This window comes from Chionomys nivalis, chromosome 5 (genome assembly GCF_950005125.1).
Source record: "Chionomys nivalis chromosome 5, mChiNiv1.1, whole genome shotgun sequence".
Lineage (NCBI taxonomy): Eukaryota > Metazoa > Chordata > Mammalia > Rodentia > Cricetidae > Chionomys > Chionomys nivalis.
In genome coordinates this window covers 20,063,977-20,081,342 of record NC_080090.1, presented here as the reverse complement: position 1 = coordinate 20,081,342, position 17,366 = coordinate 20,063,977, and the positions used below count along the sequence as shown (strand labels likewise).

Genomic DNA, 17,366 nt, shown 5'->3' with positions numbered 1-17,366 from the left:
AAATAATAGACCATTAGTAATCTGTTATTTATTTATGATTCTAAGGATTGAAAGTAGGGCCTTTTGCTTACTAGGCAAGTACTGTACTACTGAGCTGTGTCCTCAGACTTTTGAGATAATTTTTGTTTTGGTAAAGGATCTCACTAAGTTGCCGAGGCAGGCCTTGAACTTCTCTTGCTCAGCCTCCCAAGTAGCTACGATGTATTGATGTCATTTTGTTTTGTCAGCGAGAGCAAGCTGGAATATTGAAGACAGGGAGCTGAAAGCATAGGAATCTCACTGATGCTGTCTTCCCCTAGCCATGTGGTCAGTGGACTTGTCATCATAGACCACAACCTGGCTTAGCTTCCTGGGCTAAAACTCAAATAGTAGAAGAGTTCACTGCTAATGTCTGTTGGCTTCCTGTTTACTCAACATACTGATTATTGAAAAAACAATATTCAAATATGAAGACCAGGGGAAAAAAAGCAGCATTTTATGCCAGTGTTTGTTGGATTTCAGATAAATACATGGATATTTAAAAATTTTAAATGCAATTTAAAATTTGTTTCATTCTGTTATTGTAATAAATAGGCTATCAGTTGGATGTGTAACAAGTGCCTGTCACCTCAGCGTTTGACAGGCAGGGGTAGGAGGCTGGAAGTTAGTTGAGTTCTTGTTGGCTAGAGGCTATAGTAGCTACTTTCTTAAACACATTCATTTTATTTCATTACTTTTATGTGTGTGTGTTTGCTTTGCCTGCATGAATGTCTATGCATCATGTCTGTGCAAGGCCTGCAAAAGCAAAATAGGGCATCAGATACCCAGGGAATGTAGCTCAGGTCCTCTGGAAGAGAAACCTGTGCTCTTAACCTCTGAGCCAATTTCCCGAACCTTGAGTTCATGTTTAGTTCACTGTTGTGATAGCCTTTATTTTGATTTTGTAGAATTGTAAAGCAGCCCTTGTTTGCTTTAGAGACTATTTCCATTTTCTTTCCTCCATGTTCTTTCTCCATGTTCTTTCCTGTGAAGATTTGCTGATAGCAGAAGTTTGAAGTCATGGATCTGTTTGATGTAATGTAAGATAAAATTAAAATGTTCGAGAACTAAAGGTCATATTTTTATGGATGATGATCAAAAGGTTCTTGGATAATGGCCTTGCTGTTTGGATTTCGGTTTTTGAGAGAGGGTCTCGTGTGTCTCAGCCTGGTTTCTAACTTCCTGTGAGCTGGAGGAGGGCCTTGAATGCCCACTCTCCTGCTTCTGCTTCCCACTGCTGGGAGTTCAAGCTTATACTCTCAAACCAGGCTCTTACTTAGTAACTTGTGTGTGAGAGCTTATTTTATTTTGTGCTGATTCTAGTAACCTTCCACTTGTTAGACAAACACTTTAACAGTGAGCTACAGCCTTGCACACTGACTACTGAATCATGGCACCGGCTTCCCAAACTTTACTAAGTGGAAGGGAGGTACTAAGATGAGAGCCTGGGGTTCAGCTCTGCGGGAAAGCAGTTGCCTAGGATGTGCAATGGTCCGGGCTTTGGTACCAGTACTGAAAAAACCATCTATCCACCTATCATCCATCTATCTATCTATCTATCTATCTATCTATCTATCTATCTATCTATCCATCCATCTATCTAATATCTATCATCTATTCAGCAATCACACAGGTAAAAGACAATTCCCCAGAGTTTATCAAGTCTAAAGCAGAAAGTGAGGTAATAGAACCTGTTAAATGAGTGCTGAACGAATTCCTGACAGATCATGATACCTTAAATATATTGAAGGTATATTTCCCTTTTGCCAAAAGTGTTCTTATGTCTTGAGCATTCCTTAATTTTGCTAGTAATTTTAAATTTAAAACGTGCAACTCTTGAAGGTACTGCTTGGTAACATGAGAGCTTTGTTGGTTTCTTCGGGCAGATTTTTGTTATTATGCACAACAAAAGTACAGCCAGTCACTCTTGTGTGGCAGTCATCAGCCTGGGGTCGGAAATGGCTGTCACTGGCTAGCCAGTAGATTTTTGTGAAGCCACTTCTTCATTATATTTCTTTCATTCACTCTGTGTTGCAGAGAAAAAGAGCACAGTGAGTAGATTTAACGTAACTCTCTCAAGTGCATACTGTGTGATTCGCTCCAAGGCAAATGGAGAAGAGGACACTGGCCACTGAGTCACCTTTTCTTGTTACTAGTGTTTGTGTGTTTGACACTAGATGACAGCTTATAGAACAGGAATCTTTGAAAAGTTGTTACCAGATCTGATGTCTTCGCAGACAAGCTATTTCTGGTTTCTGTTAGCAGTGGTTGATGATCTGACTGTCCTTGGGATAAATGGGGGGTAAGTTTTAATTAAGGGAGAGAAAGCCAGATTTCTTTTCTGAGACAGCTGTCATGGAAACTTTTGCTGTCAGGGGGTCTCCAGGTTGACCCTTTTTTTGTCACCTGCTACTTTCTGCCACTTTACAATCCTCTGCAGATCTATCTGCACTTTGAAAATTACCTGGGACTGAGGGAGCACTCAGGGAACACTCCCTAAAGAGTGTTGTCCTTAAGGAACTAGATTTTTTGGTCTTAGTGTGGAGTTATTTAGATGAATTAATTTCCAGCGGCCTTTGAGTCAGGAGAGCCTTGTATCTCTTTGTTTCGCCCAGCATTCCTTAGCTTTCCAGCCCTGGGGAAAGGAGCATTTATTGCATTGCAGACTAGGGAAAATCGTTCAAGTGAAGAGAGTTCCATGCCCAGGATTGTGTCTCTGGTAGACATGAAAACACATAGCAATGAGGTGGTCTCATTTTAGCTGTGAAGAAATTGATGGCATTGCAGGGCATTCCATTTCGAGAATTTCATAATTAATTTATTTGAAATGTATCTTTTTTCAGTATTTAGTAGGAAGAATTTGAGAAGTTCCTTTTTGAAAAGTGGTCTTGGTGTCAAACTCAGGGCCTCTTTGATGCTCAGCAATGGCTTTATAACTGAATTAGTTTCCTAGCCTAGTAATAGGGTGCAGTTAATTAAAGTTTGAACATCTAATATATTGAATTTGTGATGCTAAATCACTTTTGATAGAAATCTTTCCAGTCAATTATGCACTTAATCTGTCTCCCTTTTGAACACATGCAATGAAAGTTCCATCTGTTTTAAAGAGGCTTGCTGTCATCGTCAGGCACATCATTGTCTTGTGAAAGCACTGGTGTTGGCCTGAGGAGCAGTGTAAATGTGTGGGCCAGAGACCACCGTCTTCTGTAGCTTGAGATTTTGTATCTATGTAGTTTCTTGACTTCTCCTTGGATATCACCTCTTTTATTTTTTAACGCTATTTTTATTTGCTTTGCCAGTCTTCCAAATTCCTTAAATCTTTTATAATTGATTCTAAAAATCCTACAATTATGATGCTATCTATATTTCCTGTGCTTCCTCTGCATGTTAGGCTCTGGGGTAGTGTGTTATGTAAGTATATGTAATCTTTGCCATAGTTTATAGTATAGCTATGCCTAGTCACTTGCTCTATGAGCAACCAAGGCTCAGACAAGTCAGAGAAGCTGACTAAGAGCATTGAGCAAGTAATACTCTTCAGGGTATGCCCTTAGAAAACAAACCAGTCATTAGTGTGTAGAGAACAATGCCAAGCAGACCACTGAGCTTCTGAAGGACTAATTGACGAAGGGCTGATTGGCAAAGGGCTTGAAATCTGTCACTCCCATTTTGGCTTTTTAAGGGTTACCTTATTTGCTGTTTTAGTAGAAAGAATGGGCCACTCTGTGAGTGTGTATTTTCTCACAGTTCACTATCTCATGCACCTAGCTTTGAATCCCCTAGTGAGGGAGGCTAGCCTTGAACTCCTGGTCTTTCTGTTTCCCAAGTGTTACAATTGCAGACATATGCCACCACACCTGGCTCTACCCTGTGTATGGCTTCAATACACAGTTTTTTAAAGAATTATATTGAAAATTTTACAGCCCAAACAGTCTGGTAGCAGTAGCTCATGATAGAGTACAGTTAGTGGCTGACATAAATGAAGAAGATATTTTGAAAATTACATTGTTGGGCTGGGTAAGGAAGCACTGTTTTAATGTCAGCACTTGGGAAGCAAGGGGGGCAGATCACTCCTAGTCCAATGCCTGTTGGTGCAAAAACAAAATCAAAACCACTCCATACCCTAAGTGAAGAAAGACAATGATATCATTCCTCTGAACAAGCAAACAGGGGTGCTGGATATTGTTGTATCAGGTTCCAAACACTAGAAAGAATTTGTCAAGAGAACCTGTGACTAAGAACATTGCTCTTAAGTCATTTTAGCCTTGTCTGAAAGATTCTTTAGAACCGTGGCTTGAATCAAAGTTAAATGCCCTAAAGCTTCAATGGTACATTGAATGACTGACTGCCTTATGCCATGAATTTTGGCTTGGTTTTAAATCCATTTAAGTACCTGGCTCTTAGCCATGCACATTTGAGCTAGAACAGGTGCCTTGAGTGTGCTCCCTTCGGGTTCTATTCAAAAGTTGCTGCAACTGTGTGGGGTGATGGGTTTTAGAAACACTGTTATCCTGTTTATTTGCTTCCTAGCTTTATTCTTTAGCTAAATGACTCTCGAGTGACTGTTCTCATATATATGAATGAAGGTGGAGACCCAGTTCCACACTGAGAATGTTATGAGTCAATGACATAATCTAATACAGCCCTACCACGGTGCCTGGCAAAGAGCAGGTGTTTAATTGGTGTTAATTGATTACCTTAACTGACTTTTTTTTTTTTAAAAAAAATAAGTTTCATTGTTCAAAGTGGACAGAGCCAAATGTGTGAAAACAGAACCAAACAGCTCTGAAATTATTATGAAGACTTGGCAGGATATAATTTGTTTAGCTACATATTTCTTAAAAATAGTTTATTTGTGCATCATGTTTTCTATTTCTTTTCTTTTTTTTCTCTCTATTATAAGCATTTTCATCACTTCAGGTTTCTGGAGACCCAGATAAGGATGATTTTGGTTATGGGGGGGATGAGTGTTGTTTACTAAAGGAGGTGTGGGAGCCCAGCCTGGTGGCTTAGACCTGTAATCAGGAAATAGAAGCAGGAAGATTGTCACAAGTTCAAAGCCTGTCTGAGCCATGTAATCAGTTCCAGGATAACGTGGGCTATGTGTGAGACAGTCTCTATGAAAAACTCCAAAGCAATGACAAGAACAGGGGAAACGGATGGGGTAGGCAGCTGGTACCCTGTTCAGTGATTCTGTCCTGTGCACTATCAGCCATCAACCACCTGAGTTTTCAGTCTTACCCTCCCTTGATTCCCTCATAAAATAGTGACTCAGACAGCTAATATATTTGCTGTTCCATGAACATGAGGTTCCTTTCCCAGACCCCAGGCCTCTGTCTGCAGTCTCATCTTTCTAGAAGCATAGCCCCTCGCCCAGAAGCATCTGAAAATGGCCTAGTGAAAGCCATGTCCTCTGAGGCCGTCAGCTAGCCCAGGCTTGCTCCAGATCACAGTCTACACATCCTGTCTGCATCACATTGCTCTCTGGGTTCAGAATTTCTTTTGGTCTTCTTTCTTGCCTTGCCTGCCAGATGCCATTCTTCCATCACCTACTTTTCCTTTCTGTCTACTCGTTTCTATTGTGTGTCTTGCTGGGTGCCAATCTCATAAACACTGAGTATGTGAGTTCTTGGTAAATTCTTGTCCACAGAGTTTTTCTGGGGGCCAATGCAAGGATGTTGGGAATGTTTAGGCTTCCTGCTGTCAGCTACAACCTGTTGAATCTAAACCTGAGAATTGCCAGTCTTTTTGGTCAATTGAAATTAGCTATAGTCACTGAAATAAAGATAGCATAATAGTTGTCAGAACTGTTGAGAACACACACCATCTGTGCTTGATTGCACTGGTTAAATTTGAGATGGTACCCACAGTAATCCGTATATGTGTATACTAATGTATGTACACACACACTTTAATTTAATAATTTTAATTTAATATTTAGTGTGTATGTGTGTGTGTGTACAAACACTTGCTCTGTGTCATACATGTAGAGGTGAGGACAACTTCCAGAATTTTTTTTTTGGATCAAACTCAGGACTTTCGCTTGGCAGCAAGCATCTTTACCTATTGAGCCATCTTGCTAGCTCTTTACATATGCTCTTATCGTACATATATTTTTGGATGGGGCTCTGAGAGTCAAATCTAGAGCCTTATGTATGCTGAGCAGGCACTCTACCTTCTCTTTCTGAATTCTACCCAATGAAGCTACAGCTTCATCCTTAAGTATAACCTTAATGAGCAGTGGTTCTCAACCTTGCTAATGCTGTGACCTTTTAGTACACTAGGGTTGTAGTGACCTTCCATTCATAAAATTATTCTTGTTGCTACTTCATAACTGTAGTTTTGTTACTGTTATGAATCATAGTGTAACTATCTGATATGCAAGATATCTGATGTGCAACCCCTGTGAAAGGGTGGTTTGACCCCCAAAGGGGTCACGACCACTAGTTGAGAACCACTGCTTAATGAAGAATGACTTAAAACGTTTTGAGTCAAGGGAAATAGTTCAGAGGATAAAGTGCTTGATACGCAAGCACCAGAAGCTGAATTTTACACAAGGAATGGGCATGGAGATCCTTAGGTCAGGAAATCTAGCCTAACTGGGGAGCATTGCACCAGGAAAGCCCCTAGTTCCAAAACGTAAGGTGGTCGTGCTTGTGGAATCACACCAGTACTGAACTCTGGCTTCCACACATGTGCACACACACACATATTCACACCCACACCCATGTGTACTCCATCCCACAAAGTAAAGGCATAGGTCAAATTTTACTTCCCTCCATTCTTCCTTTTGTATTAAAAGTAGGAGTGGAATTCAGCATTAAGGATCATTAAGGAGAAATAATGTTTGTGACTTAATGGTTGATGTAATTTTGCCAAATAACGAACTTTATACTGTGTTTTACTTTTATTTAGTTTTTATTTATGTTTATGTGTGTATCTGCATGTGCGTATCTGTGTGTGTGAAGGCCAGAAGAGAATGTTAGAGCTCCGGGAGCTGGAGTTATAGGCAGTTGTGAGCTGACCAATATAGGTTCAGGGTGAACTTTGGTCCTCTGCAAGAGCAGCAAGCATTCTTCACCACTGAGACACCACTCTAGTCTTTACAAAGCTTTAAAAAAATGTATTAAAAAATAAACAATGGAAAATATAATTTCGAATCAATTATAATAATTCAAAGGAATTATAACACTAAAATTGCAAGATCAAATAACATTTATTGGATGCCACAAGAGGTAACAACCATGATAGATAGTTAGTAATTATCTCTTTGACATCTGTTCTACTGTGTGTGAGGGAGAGAAAATCGATGACTTCCTCCTTGGCAGAGATTAGCTTGAAAGTGTCACCTGAGCAGGAGAATGTCTGCTGTTCCTCAGTGGGTCCATCAGGCTCCGGCATCCTATGGAATCTCTGGAAACTTTGTTACCGTTTATGTTAGAGCTCAGAAGGATCCTTATGCTGGAAGATCCATTCATGTCTGTAGAGGTGGTGAGAGTGTTGATGTTTTGATTTAGGGAACATTGACTGATTTTTGTCTTTGTATTTATGTGCATGTGTGTGTCTGTATATGAGTGCTCAAAGAAGCCATAAAGAGGCGTCAGATGCCCGGGAGCTGGACTTAGAGGCAGCATGAGCTGCCCCAACTGGTGCTAGGAAGTAAAGAAGAGCAAGTGTTCTTAACTATGGAGTCATCTCTCCAGACCCTTAAGATTTATGCCGAGGGAGGGATGCCATTATCCAGTACAGATGTTGGATTCTGTGTTTTTGTGTATCGAGTTTAATAATTGTAATGTGGTAAATGAGCTTACTTTGTGAAATATGAAAGGGAGAGTCATGTGTGTAGCTTAAACCCATGTCTTTCCAACTTGGGCGTTTGCTCACCTAGCCAGACCTCTTAGATCCATCGCCAGCACTGCTGCTAGTCCCCTGTTGAGTGGATTACAGGCTTTGCATCTTTCCTTGTTCTTTGAACTGCCCAACAAGAAGAGTGCCGTGAAGTCTTTACTTCAGTATACTTGGTATATTGGTTTCTCTTGTTTTATTTTTGCCTACTGAGAAAAGTGCTTATTCAACAATTTCATCGGTCTGTGGTATTCTATTTATAAGACAGTATTGACGTTAAAGTCCTTCCCCCCAGAAAGGATCTCACTATGTAGCCTTGACTGGTCTGGAACTCATTATGTAGACTAGGCTGGTCTCAAACTCATAGAGATCCACCTGACTCTGTCTGCTCCTATGAGGTGTGCATCACCATGCCCGGCTTTGACATTAAAGTTCTGTAGAGAAAAAAAATATGTAGAAGACAAAACACTCCTAGGTTTTAAAAATTTTTAATTGATTTTCAAACTGGTGTAGTTTAGTTTAGCCCATTAGAAAACAATGAACTATTATAGGATCCCATGTATTTGCAGTTGAGCACACAGTGCAGGGTTTTGTAAGTAGTAAGTCACTTCATTGCTAAGGTACAAGATTTCTCTCTAAAAGAATAACAAATGGAGCCACAAAAAGATACTCTTTTGCAACTGATCCGTAAATTTAGGAATTCTTCTTTTTCCTACAGACTAATCCATGCCCAGTTGGAGATGGTAAGTGATGTGAGCTCTCTGTGGGAGGTATTGTCTTTTATAGCTGCCAAGATGTTCTGGAAGCCAATTATACCTTCCAGTCTGTGCAGTGCTGCTTTGGTTAAATGGCTGTGAGGGTGGGAGATGGTTGTGAAAGCATCCTGCCTGCTTATTGTTAGATATTGAATTGGATATATTGCTATCCTGTTTTTAGAAATAAATTCAGACTTTTGTTGATTGTGTTGGGACTCGGTATTTTCTGGGGAGGTATAGATGGTACAGTAAGAGCTGTTCTCATTTAGAAAGAGACTCATATTGCTAAACTGAAAATATGGCAAATGTGAATAAGTTATCCTAGGAACCTTTAGTTTCTGACGTGGATTATTTCTCTAATGTGGTTCACTTTCACTATCCTCGCCTTGTGATAATGAAGGGTAGAGGTATGGCTTTAGGTTTAGCTTCAAGAAACATTACTGTGGTTTGTTTTTGTCTGCCTGTCGGCTCCTATCAAGGCATGTATCACCATGCCCAGCTCTGACATTAAAGTTCTGTAGAGAAAAAAAAATACATAGAAGACACTGTCTTCTGAGTCTCTTTACCAAGGCACCGCTGTCTGGGTTGACCTCATTCCTTCATTCCTTGATTCTTACATACTCTACAACCAATTAGTCTTCCCATTAAAAATACCTCTTTGGCTGGGCGATGGTGGCGCATGCCTTTAATCCCAGCACTCGGGAGGCAGAGGCAGGCGGATCTCAGTGAGTTCAAGACCAGCCTGGTCTACAAGAGCTAGTTCCAGGACAGGCTCCAAAACCACAGAGAAACCCTGTCTCGAAAACCCCCCAAAAAATAAAATAAAAAAATAAAAAATAAAAATACCTCTTTGAAATGTCTCCTACTTTACACCACTTTGTCTCCATGTCTCCAAGCTCTAATCACTATCAACAACTTCTCTGCATTCTTCTACTCAAGGTCTGGCTCTTTCCACAAGGCGTGAAGACCAGACTGTTTAAAACACACAATTGGGGTCTGGAAGTGTAGTTCAATATTAGAGCATGTGTTAGCACTCATGAATCTCTGGTTTCACAGTAAAATTGAATATACTTCTACATTGGCTAGTCTCAAGCTAAAAGCATTTCACTGATGTCACTTTATCCCAAGAATAAAATCTAAAATCACAAAGATATTTTATGTGTGTAATATGTTCTGTGATATTGTTAAAAAGAAAAATCTTAGATTAAATTTAACAGGCCTTGAGCAGAGAAAGAAAAGGATTCTCAGAGTAACACTCCAGATAAAAAGCAATTTATAACTTGTTGGTAGGGGATAGAGAAATGGCATACAGAAATAGACTGATGATATCATTTCTGCAGATTCCTTATTTGATTATTTTTGACAATATGCAGCCCATAGTCGTCTAGACACTCAGAGGCTAGGTTTCATTTTGTTTGCCTTTTAGGTTAGACTGTATTTACCCACATGTGGAAGCTGCTTTAGGATTATTTTAATTTAAAGATTTGTAAATTATTATGTTGTGTATTAAGTATGTGATATGTAATAAGTATCTCATACAGTTTAATATACTCTAATGCTTTTTAGCCTGGTCCCTTGTTGCTTGGTTTTACCCATCTCTGTGTAGTGGGGAGCTGCGGGCCTCTTCCCATAGCCCGGCTCCTGCATGGTTATCTTTATACCCGAAATAACAACACACAAATTGTATTCATTTAAACACTGCTTGGCCCATTAGCTCTAGCCCTTACTGGCTAATTCTCATATCCCGATCAACCCATCTCTAATAATCTGTGTAGCATCAGTCTTACCAGGAAAGATTCAGCATGTCTGACCTGGCGGCTTGCTTCATCGCTTCTGGCTCTGAGGGGAGCTGCCCTGCATCTGCCCAAGAGAGGGGAGCATGGCGTCTGAGCTCACTTCTTCTTCCTCCCAGCGTTCTGTTCTGTTTACTCCACCCTCCTATGTTCTAACCTATGAGGACCAAGCAGTTTCTTTATTATTTAACCAATGACCTTCCTCCATCATCTGTGTCCCCAGTGCCCTAGACATTTAAAGATGTTCATTCTAGGTGGAATTGACACCATTTCAGGGGAAAAATCTGGTTGCTCATATTTCTTATGTCATGATACACTGGCATTGTTTAGTCAGACAAAACCTTCCTTTTTTAAAAAATGGGCTTAATTCACTTAATTTTTCTAATATAAAAACCATGAGGTAGCCGGGCGGTGGTGGCGCACGCCTTTAATCCCAGCACTCGGGAGGCAGAGGCAGGCGGATCTCTGTGAGTTCGAGACCAGCCTGGTCTACAAGAGCTAGTTCCAGGACAGGCTCCAAAACCACAGAGAAACCCTGTCTCAAAAAACCAAAAAAAAAAAAAAAAAAAAAAAAAAAAACCATGAGGTAGCCACAGCTGGAGCCTGAGTCCTCTGTGTGGAGACAGTGGTATGAATTTTCACAAGATAGTAAATTCTCCAGTGAACATGGTCTATTGTGAGAGGCTGGATCAAAAGTGGCCTTGGTGACATTGCCTAGAATGGCAGTGTAACCCCTGGTAGTCATCAATATTAGATTTTAGGGAATAGGACAGAGGTGTCTGGGGGGGCAGGGATGAAGTTTAGCAGGACAGGGTCTCAGCATCTTCTCTTACATGAGAGAGTGTGGCGCTTGCCAGTCTTGTTCCCCTGGTAGCTTCTACCCATAAGGATAATGGAAAATGTGTCCAAGATGATGGCCCTTTGGAAGCAGTGGCTGCCTCCTTGGAGCACTTTATACCCAGGGAAACTTGACAAAGCCTTCAACCTGGTCCACAGGCCAGCATGAGCTGGCTGATAGGATGTTTTAACCCTCATCTTAAAGGGATACTGCAGGAAAAAGTCAATCATCTCTGATTCCTTGGTGGGCAGGCAGAACAGGTAAGTCTCCTCTGGGGACTTGAACTTCATGCCTTTGTCCAGAGAGCTCAGCTTGGTAATGGTTCCTTCATGCTCTCCTGATGCACCAGTATCATCTACCAGATGGTATTTTCCTGTTTTGTTTTTTTCCTTATATATGTTCACCACTCTGATACCCTATGACCATGAGAACTATTTTTATCCCTTTGAGGTCCTTGAAATGTATATATTAATTTTGTTGAATGTATAGTGTTTCTATGTGTGTTTGGTTTGTACTTCATTATAGACCTCACTCTTCTGAAGGTCAGCTGCATTACTACGGACTTTTCTGCATACATTTTTAGCTCTTTTCTTGTTCCTTATCGCTGCTCTGCAGTGTCCCAAAGGCTAAAAGCTCTGCTGGTTGGACAGCACCAGGGGGCACCATTCTCCTTTTTCCTGTGCCCTTAATGTTCCTCTGGAGTTATATGAGGTGACAGCTCTGGTGATTATGTTATCAAACATTTGCACAGTGAGGATCTTGATTCCTCACTTCCTTGGTCCTCACAGAAACACTCTGGTGAGTACGTGAATTGGACCTGGGGGTGTTGTGAGGGTTACTCCATTGTGTATAACAAGAAGTGAGACTGCTTGGCCATGCAGTCAAGGCATATGTAATTTGCCCAGGTATCATCAGATTAGTTTCTGGGATGTTTCCCCTAGACTATACTTATACTTAGCATAACACTTTGTTATCATCTAAGCTGCTGCTCTAGATGTGCAATTATGCAATAGTTTTAAAATTAAGATCTTCAATTTTAAACTTTATTGTAAAAACTTTGCAAATAAATAACATTACACAGCACAATTAACCTAGCATGTGTAATAGGTTTACTTTATTATGATTTTCTTTCTTATCATTATGCCCCAGTGTTTTCCTGGCTCTGCATTTCCATTGCTGGGATTTGAAGTGGGTGCCGCTTAACTCTGCTTTTTACCTGAATTCTGAAGGTGCCATCTTAGGTCTTCATGCTTGTGTGGCAGGTACTTTTCCAACTGAACCATCTCCCAGTCCCACCTTAAGGTCTGGGGACTTGAATCTGTTTGCATTTGTTGTTCTACAAGACAAAATGGGGATCTGGTTCCATTCATCCACATGGGATATCCAGTCTTCCCATTGCCATTTATCAAAGAGTTGTCTTCTTTTCCAGTCAAACTTTTAAACACTTTATTGAGAATCAGGTGGCTTTGGCTATGTGTGAGCCCTGGGCTTAGATAGCAAGAGAGTCTGCTGCTGGTTTTATGGCCTGATCAAACACTGTGGCTTTATGAGTATTTTCTAACAAGGTAATAGAACCTTTTTATCCAGTCCCCCCAAGTGCTTCTAAACCAAGTCTCATCCTATTGACAAACCCTTCCTATTTAGAAGATTCAATGTTGATTCAGTTTATGTGCTCATTAATCTTGAGATACAGAAGCAGGTTTGGTTAGCAAATATATCTTCTCTTTTTCTCCTTCTATTAAATTTCTGTGTTTCACTTATGCTTTTGCTGTTTTTTTTTTTTCTTCATGTAAGAAAATCTGTCTTCCTCCAGGCTTGCAAAACTTCTCATCTGCTAATTTTATCATCCTGCCCTTTAACTTCTTTGATCTTGAGTTCCCTTGAATGTGTCAGGTGTGATGTGTAGATTCAGTGTTTTCTTTTCTCCACATGGAAAGCCATGTTTTCCAAAATCACTTGCTAAATAGTCTGTTACTTGATCTTTGACACCACTTTTATATCATTTATATCTTTGTAATCTATATATCTGTTTCTGAGGTTTCTATTCTTTGCTCTTACGTGTTTTCTGTTTTTAACCAGTACCATATGGCTTGTGTAAATGTGACTTTGCAAAATGTCTGATTACTAATCCCAGAGAAGTATCTGCTTTTTCAGTGTTGACCATCTGTCCATATGAAGCTGACATGTATACTTCCATGTATATTTGAACAGGCGATTGCATTTGTAATTTTTAAAAGTATGTTTATTGTGTGTGTAAGTGTGTGCTCAAGAGTCAACTTAGTAAACAGTCATATTTTACCATATTAATTCTGCCATTCCATGAGCACAGAAAGTCTTCTCATCTTCTACTATTTTCTTCAAATGCTGTAGTGTTTATTGTCATGTTTGTTCTGAGATGTTTTATTTTTCAAAGCCAGCATGATATTGTTTTCTTCTTGATTCCTCCCGATCCCGAAAGTTTGCAATCAAGAAAAGTGCCTGAGTTTTTGGTGTTGAATCTGTAGTGTGTTTCATTGCTGAAGTGTTTAACAGACCCAAGAGTGTTTTGCTGGAGTCTCTACCGTATAGGCTCATGTCTTCTGCAAATAGGGGTTAATTTGACCTCTACCATTTGTATTTGCACCATATAGTTCTTTTTCTTTCCTTATTGCTCTGACTAGCACATCAAGCAAAGTAGTGAGAGCCTGGGCACTCTGTCTGGTTCCTTATTCTAGAGACTTAGCTTTCATTTCCCCCCTCATTTAGTCTAGTGCTGTCTGTAGGCACACAGGTGTAGTCCTTCCAGTTCTCATCTCTCCCGAGCTTACTTTTCAGGAGTGTATGTTCTTATCAGAAGTCCTTTCTGTACATATTGAGATTATCATGTTATTTCTCTCTCAGTCCAGTTATGTGTTTTATTACTTTTACCTACAACATTGAATTGCTCTTGTATTCTTGGAATGAAGCCAATCTGGTGGTAGTCTAAGATATTTGAAATGTTGAATTTGGTTTGTAATATTTTATTAACTTTTAGCCTTGTTCACATGTTTGTTTCTTTTTATTGGCTGGCTGATTGTTACACATAGTAGCAATCTTTACCTGGTTTACTATCAAGGCATCCTGGTTTCCTAAGATGATTTTCTTAGACTCCTTCTCTTCCTCCTTTATGGACTATATTTGAGTCCAGTGATTTTAATTCTTATTTGAACTCTGGAAAAATATACCTGTCCTAAGGTTTTGCCTTTGTCTGTGAAATTCTTTACTAATTTTGGTTTTCTCTCTTTTTAGTGTGCCTTTAACTTTGTGGATTATGTCTTTTTAAAGACCCAACTCTTGGATTCATTGATTCCTCATATTATTTTCGCTTCATCAGTTTACGTGATAATTCTTATTCTTTGTTTTTGTCTACTAGTATCTGTTTTTTCCTTTTTTTGTTCTTCTAAGATTTTGAGGTACATATTGATTTATTTCCTTTTAATAACAATGACATTTTAAACGTAAGTACTCGTAACTTTAAACTTTTTTCTTAGAATTGCTTTGTTGTATTTCCAATGTTCTTGTGCTTTCATTTTCATTTGATTCTAAGAATTTTGTAGTTTCCACCCTAACTTATCTTTTTTTTTTTTTTTTAAAGATTTATTTCTTATTATGTATACAACTTTCTGCCTCCATTTATACCCACACGCCAGAGGAGGGCGCCAAATCTCATTACAGATGGTTTGGAGCCACCATGTGGTTGCTGGGAATTGAACTCAGGACCTCTGGAAGAGCAGACAGTGCTCTTAACCACTGAGCCATCTCTCCAGCCCCCCACCCTAACTTATCTTAAATGGTCCTCCAATCACTGAAGAGTCTATTATCCAGGGCCTGTGAGGTAATTCAGTGGGTAAAGGCACTTATGCTAAGCCTGCTGACCTGAGCTGGGTCTCTGAGATCTACATGATAGAAGCAGAGAAAGGGCTCCCACAAGCTGTCCTCAGACCTCCACACATACACAAAGCAAAAAAAAAATCAAATATGAAAAGAAGGAGTAGACTACTTTGCCAGATGTGGTAGATCACACTTGTGGGTATATCATTTGGGAGGCTGAAACAGAAGGTTTGCCCTGAGTTTGAGGCTATCTGGGGATGATGAGTGAGTTCCTGGGCACTGAGTAAGACCCTTTCTGCAATGAAGTGCACTATTCTATCTCCATGTATTTGTAAAAATCATTTTCATGAAAAAACTATTTTTATTATTTTATGTGCATGTGGATGTTGATGTGAATATGTACATGCATACAAGGGCTCAGAGATGCCAGACAAAGGTGTTGAATACCCCAGAGCTGGAGTTACATACAGACCGTTGTGAACCATCCAACACGGGTGTTGGTGTTTGAACTCAAGTACCCTTGGAAGATTAGGAAATGCTCTTAATGAGCTGTCCTCAAGGCCCTATTTATGGGCCTTCAGGTAGATGTTCTGATAAACTGTTCTTTCCTTTCAATTTAGTTCTACAAAGCAATAGGTTCTGATAGTTGTTAACCCCTTGCTTCTCTAATCTGCCATTTTACTGCAGGAAGCCTTCTCACCCATTCCTCCCCACCCCCTTTTGAGCCATCTTTCCTGCCTGCGTGAAGAAGGCAAGAAGGCATTCTTCTATTGCAGTGGTTCTCAGCCTTGCTAATGCTGCAACCCTTTAACATAGTTCCTCATGGTGTGGGGACCCCATAAGATTATTTCATTGCTACTTTATAACTGTAATTTTGCTACTGTTAGGAATCATAGTATAAATATCAGATACGTAGGAAAGGAGTCATGACCCACAGGTTGAGAACTGATGCTCTGTTGTCCTGTGTTCTGTCAAAACAATAGCAACCGAAGTCAAGCAGATGCGTGAAGGCTAACCTGGCATAGTGATGCCCACCAGCAATCCCAACACTCAGCAGGCTGAACAAAGAGGGCCATGAGTTTGAGTATTGCTTAGGGTGTAAACTAGTTTAACAAGGAAAGAAAGGGAAAGAAGCAAGCATAAACTGCATCACCTAGGCAAATAAACAAGAAACTTCTATTGTCACTGTGTGGGAGGACACAAATGAGGAAAGATCCAGAGACTTTCTGCTGTGAGCTCCAGAGCCCACGCCCTGTATCTTGTCTACAAGATTGGGGCTCTCGTGTGAACTCAGTGTGTTTTTACTGGTTAGCACAGGCACCATGCTTCCTCTTGACTATCCTCTGAGGCCTTTCTAGTCTTTCATGGACAGTCGGTTCCTAAGGATTTGGCTGTGTCTGGTTTCAGCTTCTCCTCTCCCTCAGTTCCTCTAAAGGTATCGAATCCTGTAACTGGTTTTAAACAGACCACTTTAAAATCTGTTCCTGTTTGAGTGAAGGTCATTTGAACTCGGCTGTGAGCCCCTGCAGGGTGCAGACCACGTGGTCTGTTTCTTTTCTATCTGATGGCAGAAATTTTGCCAAAAGCTTTCCCCAGAGCTGTTGGCTGACGCAGAAGCAGAAGGTTGCTGGAATAAGAATGAGGGTAGCAAAGTTGATATCCAGCTTTGGCATTGCCACTGTCCAGTCTTATGATGCTGGCAGATTCTGGAAACTTCTCATTCCATAGCTAGTTCTTTGAAGTTGTGACGATAATCCCAGCTCTGCCAGGACGAGGGCTGTGGCTCAGCGACTAAGTACTCTGTTTAGCTTGCCTAACACCCAGGGTTACCTCTCAATGCAAAGAAAAAAAAAAAAGGCTTGGTCTGCCTGTTTCACAAGATACTGACAGATGTTGAATGACTTTTGCCCTGCGTAGGTCTGTTCATAAGAAGGATTTTCCAAGGTTGTGGTGGTGCCTGGCTATAATAACAAATACTTGGGAGGTTGAGGACCAGTCTGAGAAACATAGTGATATCTTTTCTCAAGGGTATGTGTGTCTGTGTGTCTGTGTGTGTTTCTATGCATTTGATATTGCCACTGGACACAGGTCCAATAGAGCTCCAGGGCTAAGATGAGAGATTTTGATTCTTGCCCACACAGGAAAATTCCTACATTCAGTGTGATGATACATCTTTCTACTTTTACCCTAGCAGATCTTGCCATGTTTGTCTGGTTCTTTGGGTTTTGTTCATTGAGGCAAGAGGAACGTTTACAACTTGTGCTTGAATGT

At 40.3% G+C, this 17,366-nt stretch overlaps 1 protein-coding gene across 1 annotated transcript in view; it reads left to right on the top strand.

Annotated features, from left to right (window-relative positions):
* Positions 1-17,366, top strand: part of Fmn2 (formin 2) — a 310,252-nt gene that overhangs the window by 2,342 nt on the left and 290,544 nt on the right. The window lies entirely within an intron of this gene.